This window comes from Giraffa tippelskirchi, chromosome 8, assembly GCF_054371585.1.
Source record: "Giraffa tippelskirchi isolate mGirTip1 chromosome 8, T2T-mGirTip1v1.2.pri, whole genome shotgun sequence".
NCBI lineage: Eukaryota > Metazoa > Chordata > Mammalia > Artiodactyla > Giraffidae > Giraffa > Giraffa tippelskirchi.
In genome coordinates this window covers 27,040,929-27,053,945 of record NC_137282.1, presented here as the reverse complement: position 1 = coordinate 27,053,945, position 13,017 = coordinate 27,040,929, and the positions used below count along the sequence as shown (strand labels likewise).

The window sequence follows — 13,017 nt, the reverse complement described above, 5'->3', positions numbered from 1 at the left end:
CAAGCACTCCTACCAGGGATTGGACCTGCACCCCCAGCATTGGAAGATGAAGTTACAGCCGCTGGACCGCCAGGCAAGATGAAGTTATAGCCACTGGACCGCCAGGTGAGACCAACTATAACTATTCCTGTACACACCTTTAATAAACGTAAGTATCTTTTTAAAGGCATGTATTAGAAATGGAATTTCTGAGTTTTAAGTGTTTCACTAATATTTGCTTTCTATTTATTTGTTCCTTTGTATCTTATCCCTCTGAGTTCTCTCAGCCAGCTCCCATCCTCTCTTTGAAAGCAGCGTTGCTTCTTGGCTTTCAGGCACTTCCATGCCATTTAGCTCTGGATCATTCTGGCTAGAAGTGAGGCAGAGCCCCTCAGCCTCTCTTATTACTTCTGTTTATTTTGTATGGAGGACGCTGTTTTCTGCTTTAGTTTTTTTTTAAGATTCTGGAGCACTGTGGGTTGTGATTAGCGTTGTGCATGGTTTCCACAACACTATTTTACTCTTATCAAAAAGATGGGAGATACTGTTGCTACATAACCTTTACAACACTTACTACTGCAGGTTCTTATATTAAATTTAAATACATTATATTTATTCTGGTAAGTGTTAAGTCCTATCTCCATCCTTAACTATGGCAAAAACAAAAACCAAAGACAATTTTTACTCTGTGGCTTCACTTTTATTGGCGTTGAACAGAATAGTGTAATTCTAAAATATCTTCCTATTTAATGCATTTCATGTTTCGTTTAAGTAGTCTTTGCCTAAACCAAAATAATTCAAATATGCTCCTATGTTTACTTCAAGAAACCTTATTATTTTACAGTTAACATTTAGATCTACAATTTGCCTAAATTGCTTCTTGCATATAATGTGAATTAGGTATAGAGACATTATATATATTATATATATATTTCCAATTTCCCCTATGTCAGTTTTCGAAAGGTTGTATATTTCCTCTGAGATGAAGTGCCATCTTTGTCGTAAATTTAATTCCATCTACATGTGTCTATTCTGGACTCTAATGTTCCATTTGTGTATTTTTTTCTCCTTGCATTAAGTCATATTGTCTTAATTGCTATAACTTCGTGTCTTGAAATACAGAGTTAAGGTTGTTAGCTTTGGTTTTCTCCTTAAAGATTGCTTGGCTGACACTGTTTCAGCCATGACTGAGTAGCTTATAAGGCTAACCCTCCTGCTGATAACGGTATGAAACCTTGAGAAAATACAAAAAACAACTCTTTGAATATATCAGAGAACAAGGACACAGAAAGTACTTGAGAAAAAGACATCGGACATCGGGAATTACCTTGGTTTATTCCCTGAGGGCAACAGCCGAAGCAGACAGTAAGAGCTTCACGGTACTCTGAAGACGAGGGTAGGTAACCAGAATTATCAAAATTTGAGGGGCAGAGACAGAGAACGCCATGACAGTGAGTCCCTGAATTAGAACACAAATTTATCTGAAATCTTTACCCATATATTTATCATTTCATGTATTTGCTATTCTTTCCTTCCTAGTTTTCCTTGGGTGTTATTTCTCTTTATTCTGAAAAATCCCTTTACTGTTTCTTACAGTGAAGATTCACTAGCCGTACGTTCTCTCTGGTTTTGTTTATCTGAATCTATTTAACTCATGTTTTGAAGGATACTTATGCTAGAAAAAAAGAGTATTATAATTCTGGCTGGTAGTTTTTTTTTTTTCTTGAAACCCTTTAAAAATGCCGTTTGTCTTCTGGACTTTATTGTTTTTGATGAGAAGCTCTCAATTAAATCATTTTTCCTCTGTATAAAAATTGTCCTTTCTTCTGACTACTTTTAAGATACTTTGTTTATTTTTGATATGCAGCAGCTTGATTAGATGTATCTAGTTGTGGTTGTCTTTGCATTAATCTTGTTCTGGGTATGCTGAAATTCTTGGATCTGGGTTGATGGTTTTTAACAAATATGAAGAAATACTCTCTCTGGCAAAAAACATACATGAAATGTTATACTGCTTAATGTCATTCCACAAGTAACTGCATTTAAAAAAAAATTCTATTCTCTGTTCTTCAGATTGGATAATTTTCTTTCTTCTGTGGTTGCCAATCTGCTGTGAAGTTCATCTGATGAATTTTTATTTCAGATTGCATACTTTTAAATTCTAGACTTTTCCATGTGATTCTTTATAATAGATTTAATTGCTATACTGAGACTCTTCATATATTTACTTATTAGGTCACCTTTTCCTTTAAATTCTTAAAGGTATTTATTATAGTTTAAAAATTTTTGTCTGGTAATTTCATCATTTCATATTAAATATCACTCACCCGTCTATGAAAGGACAGCCTACTATTTACATTTATTTTATGCATTCATATCATACTTAACTTTTTCTTAAATTTTTTGATATTTCTAAGCCACAAGGCTCATCTGAGAGTTTTTTCAAATTGTCACAAATCAAATATTTATCCAATATACTTATTGAAAAAAATCTGTAATGTAAGTGGACCTGCACAGTTCAAACCTGTGTTGTCCAAAGGTCAACTGTATATTAAACATGTTGGTTTCTTGGTATACTTAGAAGCCTTGCTTCTCAGACTTCCTTCTCCAGGGGATCTTCTGGACCCAGGGATAGAACCCTGATCTCCTGCACTGCAGGCAGGTTCTTTACTATCTGAGCCACCAGGGAAGCCTGGAAATGTGCATAAAGACACCCATATCATCAAATGAAAATGAAAAGCAATGTTCTAGAGCTTTGTTAAAAAATTCTAAGTGTCTTCCTCTGCAAAGATAATGATTTAGAGAGCAGACAGACAATAAATTTCCAAAACTAATTTGGTGTAATGAAAATATAAGTAAGCTGTGGATCAGAAGTTTTGATTTCTACTAAAAATGAAGTATAATTCTATAAACTTCAGTTTTCTTATCTATAAAGTGAATGGATTAGATAAAATCATTTTGAAGGTATAATTTAGACTCAAAATATCATGACACTTAATAATAACTATATTTTCATTTTTTCAGTTGGGTTTAAAGATAGGTGAAAAACAGGAAGGGATCCCTGGAAGCAAGAATGGAGATCTCACAGTGAGTTTTGGAGGCCAGGAGAGAGCGTGCAACCCATGGGTATTTTTTCTTGCCTAAAGGTAAGACGCGTGGATGAATCAGAACAGAGTATCTTAATTCCTAATTTATACTGAATACACGATATGTGAATAGAAGCACATATACTGTTTTCTGTGTAGTTTCTGTGGTTGCCTCCTGATTGGTAGCATGTGTGGATTAGCATAAAGGGATTTCGTGTTTTGAGAGCTCAGAGAGGTTATCTGATTATTTAATACTTCTTTGACTGATGCTGAAACCAGATAACAGTAACCTGGTATTTGTCACTATTCAAATCTTACCTCGAGTGCTCAGTGTAATCCTCGTAATCTTAGCAATGAGTTACAATAAAGATCAAGCTAACACCTGACAACTGTTCAACATTTCATTTGTTTTTAAAATACAAAGCAAACATTCAGATTGAATTATTGCCTTAATCCACACGGATCACTTTAGTCATGGGCAAACTAGATGAAAGTCAGCGATACTCAATATTATAGCTCTAAAAAGATTTTGCCACTCCAATGTTTAATAATACAAACTTAGACTGCATACGTTTTTTTATGCACAGACTTTGAAAAAAAGCCACTGCTAACATGTGGACCCTTCAGTCATTCTGTAAAGGTAACTGGGAAGAATGTATCAGATACAGATTAAGTATTTGTCCTGGAGTCTCTCATTGACAGAAAAGTGAAATTCCCAAGGATTTATTTTGACTCCACAATAGGTTTTTTTTAGCAATTATCACAGAGCTAGCTGCACTCGGCCCCAAGTAGGCCAATTAATTGTCATGACCCAGAAGAGAGCATGGAAAGGGAAATATTAGAAAGCAAACCCCTCAATTTTCACATCCTAATCACAGCTGTCTGATCTCTAGAAAGACTTTTATGAAAGTAGTTTTGTATTTCTCCAGATCCTTTCAGGCAAATAACCCCAGGGCTCTGATTTCTGCATTCATTCTCTGTAGCCACTGTGGAATGCACACAGCCTTTTTTAACAAGCCCAAGCAGAGCTGCACTGCTTTTTTTTCCTTTAATAAAATAAACTTTCATTTGTAAAACAAAATATAAATCTTAGAAGTGGGGAGTTTGCAGAACACCCAGATCACAGCTTTCCAACTTTGCCCCCATAATGGAGAGCTTTCCAGGGCTGTGTTCACACACCCACCTGAAACAGAAAGTAACAGTTTACTTTCCTTTGTGACACTAGGTCCTGGAGTTACTCTAATGTGCTTGGAGAATTAAAGGAGAGTAATTAGGGCCTCTTTAGTCTGTCTACTCCTGTGGGCTGGATTCATGGTCCAGTGAACTGGGCCTTGAAATATAGTTCAAATAACTTTAGGATCAAAAGTATCAGGGTAATGGGACTTCCATGGTGGTCCAGTGGTTAAGACTCCACCTTCCAATGCAGGGGGTGTGGGTTCAATCCCTGGTCGTGGAGCTAAGATCCCAAATGCATCATAGCCAAAAAAAACCCACAAAGCATAAAACAGAAGAAATATTGTAACAAATTCAATAAAAAGACTTTAAAAATGGTCCACATAAAAAAAAAAATACCATGATACTTTTTTAAAAAGATTTTTTAAGTGCATCTATGAAAATAGCATATGGCAAAATGGCATATAAACTGGTTATAAAAGAAAGCTGACCACCAAGAATTGATGCTTTTGAACTGTGGTGTTGGAGAAGACTCTTGAGAGTTCCTTGGACTGCAAGGAGATCAAAGCAGTCAATCCTGAAGGAAGTCAATCCTGAATATTCATTGGAAGGACTGATGCTGAAGCTGAAACTCCACTACTTTGGCCACCTGATGCGAAGAACCGACTCATTGGAGAAGACCCTGATGCTGGGAAAGATTGAAGGTGGGAGGAGAAGGGGATGACAGAGGATAACATGGTTGGATGGCATCACCGACTTGATGAACATGAGTTTGAGCAAGCTCCGGAGTTGGTGATGGACAGGGAAGCCTGGCATACTGTAGTCCATGGGTTTGGAAAGAGTCAGACATGACTGAGTGACTAAACTGATCCATAAGTAGACAAAGTATTGTAGAAGTCAAATATTTCTAGAGAGAATCAGCTAACACAGTGACTTCCCCACTATCCTTTGGGTTTATCATAACTGTATGAGCCAAAGCTAGTGTATGAGATAATTTGTTGTATAGACTGACATTAACTCTAGGGAAAGAAGTCTACAATTATTCCAATCTGGTTACACCTTTTCAGAGAGATCATTTTAAAGGCTGTATTGTTTTTCTTCTTTTGTTTGCTGAAAAACTGCTAGATTTAACTTTCTCTCAACATACAGATTTATAATAATCAAAATGTTTTATAATGTTATGCAGTGACTCATGATGAATTAATAATTAAATTTGTGGCAAGAGAAATAGTAAGTTAATCAGCACAGATTGACTTCTTAAAAAAATCAGTTAACGCTTATATATTAACCTGGGCTAGTCCACTATATAATAGAAATCACATAAATGTATGAAGTACAAGGCAAAATTTACCCTCCCTCAGTAAACCAAGCTGGCCCTGAGCATATAGTTTTCCTTTTAATTATCACTTAATAGTAATTCTGGGCCTCACTTTTAAAGAGCATTGGCAACGTAACTCGGCACAGACGTTGAGATATTTTGCTTATTGGCAAGTTCCCTCTAGCTTCTTTCCTGTATTGTTGTGTTTCTTTAAACAAATCTGTCAATATTCACAGAATTAGATAAATTAGAATTGGAAAAATCTTCGTGGATGATGTAGACTTTCCTCTGACTCAGGCCAAATTACTGTCTACAGACTTTTTTCTTATTGTTTGGCCTGGCTTTATGACAACACGAAGAGTAACATATGTGATATCACTTTCCTTTTTCAATATTCACGTCTATCTAGGATTCCCTAGTTAAGTTCTATTTTCAATATTTCTGTTTTGCTTCTCATTACATATTTTTCCGAATTGCATCCTTTTAAAATTACATCTAATAACTTTGTTTGCTTTTTAGTTTCTAGGCTTTCACTTTCCACCAAAGAAATCGCATATGGTAATGTTGTTGGGGAGCCCATTCAACAGACTTATGGAAAAATCTATGGAATCATTCTATTGCACATTATTCAGTTGCCAGAATTCCTTTCAAGAACAAAGTGGAATAGAAATGCATAAACAGGTAAACCTCTTTTTTACCTATAAGGTGAACCACATGTATGCCACGTACATACCTGTGAGAGGGTGGCGGGAGTTGTAATTGAAAAGACCAAGCCTTTACAAGGAATAGATGCAGTTGGTGCAGTGACTCTAGAAATACTGGAAGAAGGACATGCATTCTTCACGAACACGTGTGAGTATCCTTTTCGTCTACTTCCCAGTTGAATAGTGGGGAAGAAATATTAGACCTACTATAGAAGAAATTTGTCTTTACTTCCAAACATGCGTAACTATGGTTGTCCCCCTGCAGCCCTGAGGTTAAATATACAATTTATTTTGGGAAAGAAGAGCAAAGTTATATTAAAAATTTTAGCGTGTTTTTTCCTAAAAATGGAATCCACTACTATGGCCACATCCATCCAGTTTTCTGTTAGGCTATTCCTGCTCTTTCTGTAGAAACAGTCATCAGTGTCTGAGAAGGAGAAGATGAGGGTGTTTCTCTGAGACGTGATTTTGTTTTCTGTGGGCTGTGCTATTGTGCTCCAGTTTACCTTACCACCTCAGGTCCTCCTTCGGGATCTATCACACTTTAAAGGAGACAGGTTGAATAAGACGGGGTCCTTGTGCTCAAGAACTGTATGCCTTATTAAGGGAAATAAGACAGACACAGACAAATCTATAAAATCAGGGAATAAGGCAGTGTGTGACAAGTGGCAGGTGAACAGAGCAAATGAGGTATATGCCTCAGGCAGGGAAGACCAAGTCTTACTGAATTTATTTTCACTTTATACTCCAAGCACTCTAGCTGTATATCATGGGGAGAAAAATACATGATAAAGGAAGATTTCTAAGGCTGGATGATTTAACAGACCTTTTAAAAGAATTGGCAGAAAATGCATTTGGTTCACACCAATAGCTGTATAGAGAAATTAAGTTTTCCTAGTGCGTCTGTATTTGATTTTGCATGCTCCAGAATAGATGGGTTTTCTTTTGACTTTCACTTTGATTTTCTTCTCTGTTCTTTCCACTCCTGCTGACCTCTGCAAACACTGCTTCGTTCTATCTGATCCACAAGGCCTCTGGGTCACCTCTGAGAAAGACTGGCGCTCAGGACAGCGGCAAGTCACTGACTTCCTGCAAAGGAGAAGCAACAAGCTGGCGTGGGACTCCGGACCCTGGGGGTGAGATTTGTGACCCTGGGATTCCCAGAGTCATAAAATTCTTATTTGGGGAATACTACATAGCTATTTCAAGAGCAGGCCAAGTTCTTTCTAGGAGTTGTAATACACAGCATTGCTTTTTCCGTGAGAAAGTAAGCTAAGCCCCTCAGGGATGCTGTGGGAATAAGAGCCACAGTGTTGTAACTAATCTGCTTTAAAAGTTGAATTCTTAAAAGATGCATTTTACAATTTTTAAGTCAATTATTTTCACAGTTGAAGCACTCAGGGTAAAGGGCCATCCAGGGTATTTTGAAAAGATTATACACTGTATTTTGTCAGAACATTTTTTCCCTATGATTTCATAGCCTCGCCTTCATGTAAGGGAAAAAAAAAAATGTTTCTCTTTCTCCCCCTTCTCTTGCTCTTGTAACTGTACTCAGAATTCTTGGGGAGAGAAAAGAGTTTAAAGATGCTCCAACAATTTGCTGGTCTATAGTTAGATTTTGTTTTTCCTATTTAAAGTGTGCAGTACTTTGTAACCGGACTGATATCTGGGCTGGTTGCCCAGTAGGAATTTCAGAAACAGAGGACAGTGTGTTTCTGTACGTTGTTTCAAATAACTCCCCTTGCTTCTTTAGGGAGATATAATAGGCATTCACATTAGGCCAGAAGGTTATTAGATCTCCATGAGGCTCCGTCCGGCTACATGCCATGAATATTATTCTGTCAACACAAACGTCATTAGAATCTGCTAAAATTGAATTACTCTTAGCAGCTTTACAGCTGTCTCACAACATTTGACAACTACCAAGAAATGCATCTTGGCATCAATGAGAATTCTTCACTAGGCCGATTTATATCTAAGAACAGTGGGAAATGAAGGGGAATAACGGTATCACTGTTTCAGTGTATAATGTTTACAAAATCAGTACTGAGTTTTTTCTCTCACAGGCTGGGATTGATTTTTCCACCCCTCTTCTCCTGGTACCTTTATAGCCCTGGTGACTATAAATAAGTTGCAGGAAAATGACTTCTCTACTGTTTCACGATGCTTTTCTTATCTGACTGCCACAGCTGTCACATATCCACATGCTCGTATTTCAGATGTCTATGGCTGGGAACATTACTGCTTCTGTTCTTCAGTAGCTGAAGAACATTATGATGGTATTTTGTGAATTTAATTCATTTCTTCTCTTTTGCTTTACTACACTTTTAATGAAGTCTAGTTCTCTCTGTGATCTTCAGTCTCCTCGATAGGGTTCCTCTGTCTACAGTTAATATTTATCCCAAAGAAAAACTGAATTTCAGATTTTAACAAGAATCTGTGAGTCTGAGCTTCACAACTTGCTCTTAGATTTCAGTTTTCCTAATGTGAACCTACAAATAATGCTGATCCTTTTCATTAGTAATAAATCTTTAAGGTGTTAGAGTTCTCATAATACTCAGCACTAAACACTTCTATATGTTCTTCTCCACACTATTCTGTTTGCTTTCTTTAAAATTAGGTGCCCTTAAAATGCACATAGGAAATGAAATATTGCATAGGATGAAACCCAACAGTAGCCATTTGAAAACCAGCAGGATTAAAGATTTTGCATGCAGTTAAATTCTGTATACTTACATTTCCTTGCAAACTTACTACAATTCAGTTTCTCTTCAGTTAACATTATTTATTCCATCTGAGGTTCTTGTTGTCAGAGGTATACACCTTGAGATTAAGTAAAACAGGATGCAAAGTATCACAGAGGAGACACTAAGTCAGTATTTTACAGTATGCTGTTCAAGTGCTAGAGGAGCTACACCAGTAGAGATTTCATTAAATACTCTTGTCTAATATATGTAATCAACTCTGTTCTCATTATTTTTAAAATATGACTCTTGGATATGTAGCATACTTTGATAACATTCTCAGGTAAATTAAAATCATTTTAACATCATTTTATCTTGTTATTGAGTCTTAGAATGAACTAAAAAGTAGATCTGTCACACGAATCAGGACAGACTACTAGTGGAGTTTATGGAAATAGTAGAACTTTATGTGGAGCACTGCAAACTTTCTGCTTCATAAAATTTCCCCCTAAATCACTGTGTGAGAAATAGATCACTTATTAAATAAATGATAAATATTGGGAGAGGGTCAAAGTTATTACAGAAAGAAAATACCCAAATTTATGGTAAAAAACACTGCAGATCTTCTAGTGGGCAAAAATGCATTATGAAATTATTTCCCATGATGCTCAAAGACTGCAGAAGAGCCCCTGGTGCCAGGCAGAAAGAAACAGCCCAGCCATTATTCTGAGGGTTTGATCAAACGGGACACTCAACTGGGATAATTTTAGCCAAATTCCTCCCACTTTCTCTACTGTAGAACTATTCTTAAGCAGCATAAAAGTATGATCAAGTGTCTTTCAAACTATCTAATCTCTGGTATTACTAGAGAAGACCCTGTTAATTTTGGAGGAAGATGATGGATTAGTTCTGAAAGTGAGGAAGTAATCAATCAAAGGAACTGGCATCCGGATTGGAATGTCAGAGAACAAAATTTTTCTTTTGCTGGGGGGAGGACTGTTGGTTTACAGGTAATGAGAGAGATGACAGAAATGGAGGAAAAGAGAACCAAATTCAATTAGATTTCATACTAGAGGGTAACTGGAAGCTACTAAAAGGTTTACACTAAAACAAGAGAAAGGAGGTATAAAAAGATGGTTTTTATAGGACAAAGGAAAAATATGTAGCACTGAGAAGCTTTTTGAAATATAAGTATTCACATCAGAATGGTTTGAGAATATACTGCACAATGGCACCCCACTCCGTACTCTTGCCTGGAAAATCCCATGGATGGAGGAGCCTGGTAGGCTGCAGTCCATGGGGTCGCTAACAGTCGGACATGACTGAGCAACTTCACTTTCACTTTTCCCTTTCATGCACTGGAGAAGGAAATGGCAACCCACTCCAGTGTTCTTGTCTGGAGAATCCCAGGGACGGCGGAGCCTGGTGGGCTGCCATCTGTGGGGTCGCACAGAGTTGGACACGACTGAAGCGACTTAGCAGCAGCAGCAGCTGTTTACTCTTAGAGATATATTCTAAGGTTAAAAATGCAGAGGAATCTTAAAATTATCTCAGTTTCTTTGTCTTCATAGTAATTATTGTATTGTTTAAGATCCAAGAGTTGCAATAATATAGAAAAAGAGATGCTACTGCTGCTAAGTCACTTCAGTCGTGTCCGACTCTGTGCGACCCCATAGACGGCAGCCCACCAGGCTCCTCCGTCCCTGGGATTCTCCAGGCAAGAATACTGGAGTGGGTTGCCATTTCCTTCTCCAGTGCATGAAAGGGAAAAGTGGAAGTGAAGTCGCTCAGTCGTGTCCGACTCTTAGCGACCCCATGGACTGTAGCCTACCAGGCTCCTCCATCCATGGGATTTTCCAGGCAAGAGTACTGGAGTGGGGTGCCATTGCCTTCTCTGAGAAAAAGAGATAGATGCATACAAATTTTTTTAAAAGTTAAAACCATGTAATGTTAAAAAGTTGAAAATACCAAATACAAATATAATCTTACAAGATATATATTCTAGCTCTCTCCATCCAAAAACATTCAGAAACAATAATATTCCCTGTGGAAATCAGCACTCCTCACACCCAGTTTTCATTTTCTAATTATTATTCACACTGAAGGAATCAGAGACACTTAGGAAATGGCTGATTCTAAAGGAAGAAGCAAAGAAGTGGAAGGGAATGGTGACTGCCAAACCTTTAATACCATGAGTGCCCTCCATATTGTGAGAAGGAAAGTATTCAAGGATGAACAGATTGTGTTAAAGGACACAGCTGCCAGCCTTAGAGTAACTCCTCCTGATCCAAACTGGGAGAGTTCAAACACCAATAATAATAACTAGAATTCATTGGAATCCATTACATAAATATATATCACTGAGTTAATAGTAAGACTAAGAAAAGAGACTATAAATCAAACAAATTCATTGATCACCTCTGGAGATGACTAACATACCAATTCCTTACTTTTGAAAACTGGTAATTAAAAGATGCGAACAATGCAGGAGACCATGTTTGATCCTGGCCCAGGAAGATGCTACATGCCACAGAGCAGCTAACTACTGAGCCTGTGCTCTAGAGCCCGGGAGCCGCAGCTACTGAAGCCACGTGTCACAGCTACTGAAGTCTGAATGCCCCAGAGCCCGTGCTCCACAACAAAAGCAGCCATCACAGTTCAGAGCCTGCACACTATGACTAAGAGAGCAGCCCCTCCTAACCGCAACCAGAGCAAAGCCCTCGAAACAGTGAAGACCCAGCACAGTCCAAAAGAAGGATGAGAACAAGATATAATATCTTGTTTTTTCAACAAGAACTATAGATTCAAGGATTTTAAAAAAGGGGCCCTAGTTGTTGATTAAAAAAAATTTTTTTTTTTACTTATTTATAGAGTAATAATAATAAATGTAAAAAAAAAAAGAAAATCACTGCTAATCTTAACGAAACAGCTAAGGGAAGAAAGAAACTTCAATGGATGTAAACATTTTTTGGTGAAATGTTGGTAAACAAAATATTCACATAATGTTGAGTATCTCCCCACAGATTATTTGTTAATTGAAAAAGAGAAAACATACCTTTGTGGTGAAAGATCTGACTAATGGAATTAATCCAGTGGCACTACTTACTTGTGAACAACACAGACATTCTATAAATTAAATGCAACAAGGAATACTGATTTTTCCATGAACTCTTTTTCACAAAAGTCTTTAACTTGTGTCTAATCCTGATGTTAGTTTTAAATTTCAGCTTATAGAAAATATAGATGATAGAGAAATATAAATTATGTGATGAAAACACATCCAGACAAATGCAGAATGTAAAACATTCTATAGGACATCTGGTTTGATATCTTAAAGAAGTGAATAGCTGGGGCAGAAATACAAAATGGTAAAAACTACTTGACTTAGAAAGACTTAGAGACACAACAAATGTATTGAGTGCCTTATGATTGAATCCTCATGAACAGATATGTGAGAGAATTGGAATGTAGACCAATAGACTGGGTATCTGATTTTATTAGGGAATTATTGTTGATGTTAGGTATAGTCATGCTACTGTGATCGTATGGAGAGCATTTCTTCTCACACTAAAGAATTTGGGGGAAAGAATCATGATATAAATAAATTATTTTAAATGTTATAGTCAAAAAGATAAGTATAAGCAATGATAAAAGTATAAATTTATATAGAGAGTATATATCTAGATTGAGCTTCCCAGGTGGCTCAGTGGAAAAGAAATCTGCCTGCAACGCGGGAGATGTAGGTTCCATCCCTGGTTTGGGAAGATGATCTGGGGAAGGAAATGGCAACTCACGGCAGTATTCTTGCTTGGAGAATCCCCATGGACCAAGGAGCCTGGTAGGCTACAGTCTCTGGGGTTGCAAGCGAGTCAGACATGACTTAGTGACTAAAACAACACAAATAAAACCTACATCTAGATTAACAGAAAAGGCAAAATGTTTACAGGTGTTGAATCTGGATGGTAAGTATATAAGTCTTTTTTGTGGTATTCTTTCTATTTTTCTGTATATTTTAAAACTGTCATGATACAATAGTTTCTATTTTTAAAGAATATTTGTCGTTTAGTCTCTGC

At 37.1% G+C, this 13,017-nt stretch overlaps 1 protein-coding gene and 1 long non-coding RNA gene across 2 annotated transcripts in view; one reads left to right on the top strand and one right to left on the bottom strand.

Annotated features, from left to right (window-relative positions):
* The first annotated feature begins 1,259 nt into the window (after nucleotides 1-1,259).
* LOC145518096 (uncharacterized) lies at nucleotides 1,260-12,017 on the top strand. Its single transcript, XR_014062609.1, has 5 exons — nucleotides 1,260-1,375; nucleotides 3,004-3,125; nucleotides 6,076-6,237; nucleotides 7,291-7,396; nucleotides 11,418-12,017. It is a non-coding gene; the product is annotated as an uncharacterized LOC145518096 (long non-coding RNA).
* LOC145518095 (uncharacterized) overlaps nucleotides 6,965-13,017 on the bottom strand; it is a 574,529-nt gene continuing 568,476 nt past the window's right edge. The window contains exons 23-24 of the mRNA XM_081521690.1: nucleotides 8,997-9,083; nucleotides 6,965-7,349 (exon numbers count right to left, since the gene is read on the bottom strand). The gene's annotated coding sequence lies outside the window, so the exon portion shown is untranslated. The remainder of the gene's footprint in view (nucleotides 7,350-8,996; nucleotides 9,084-13,017) is intronic.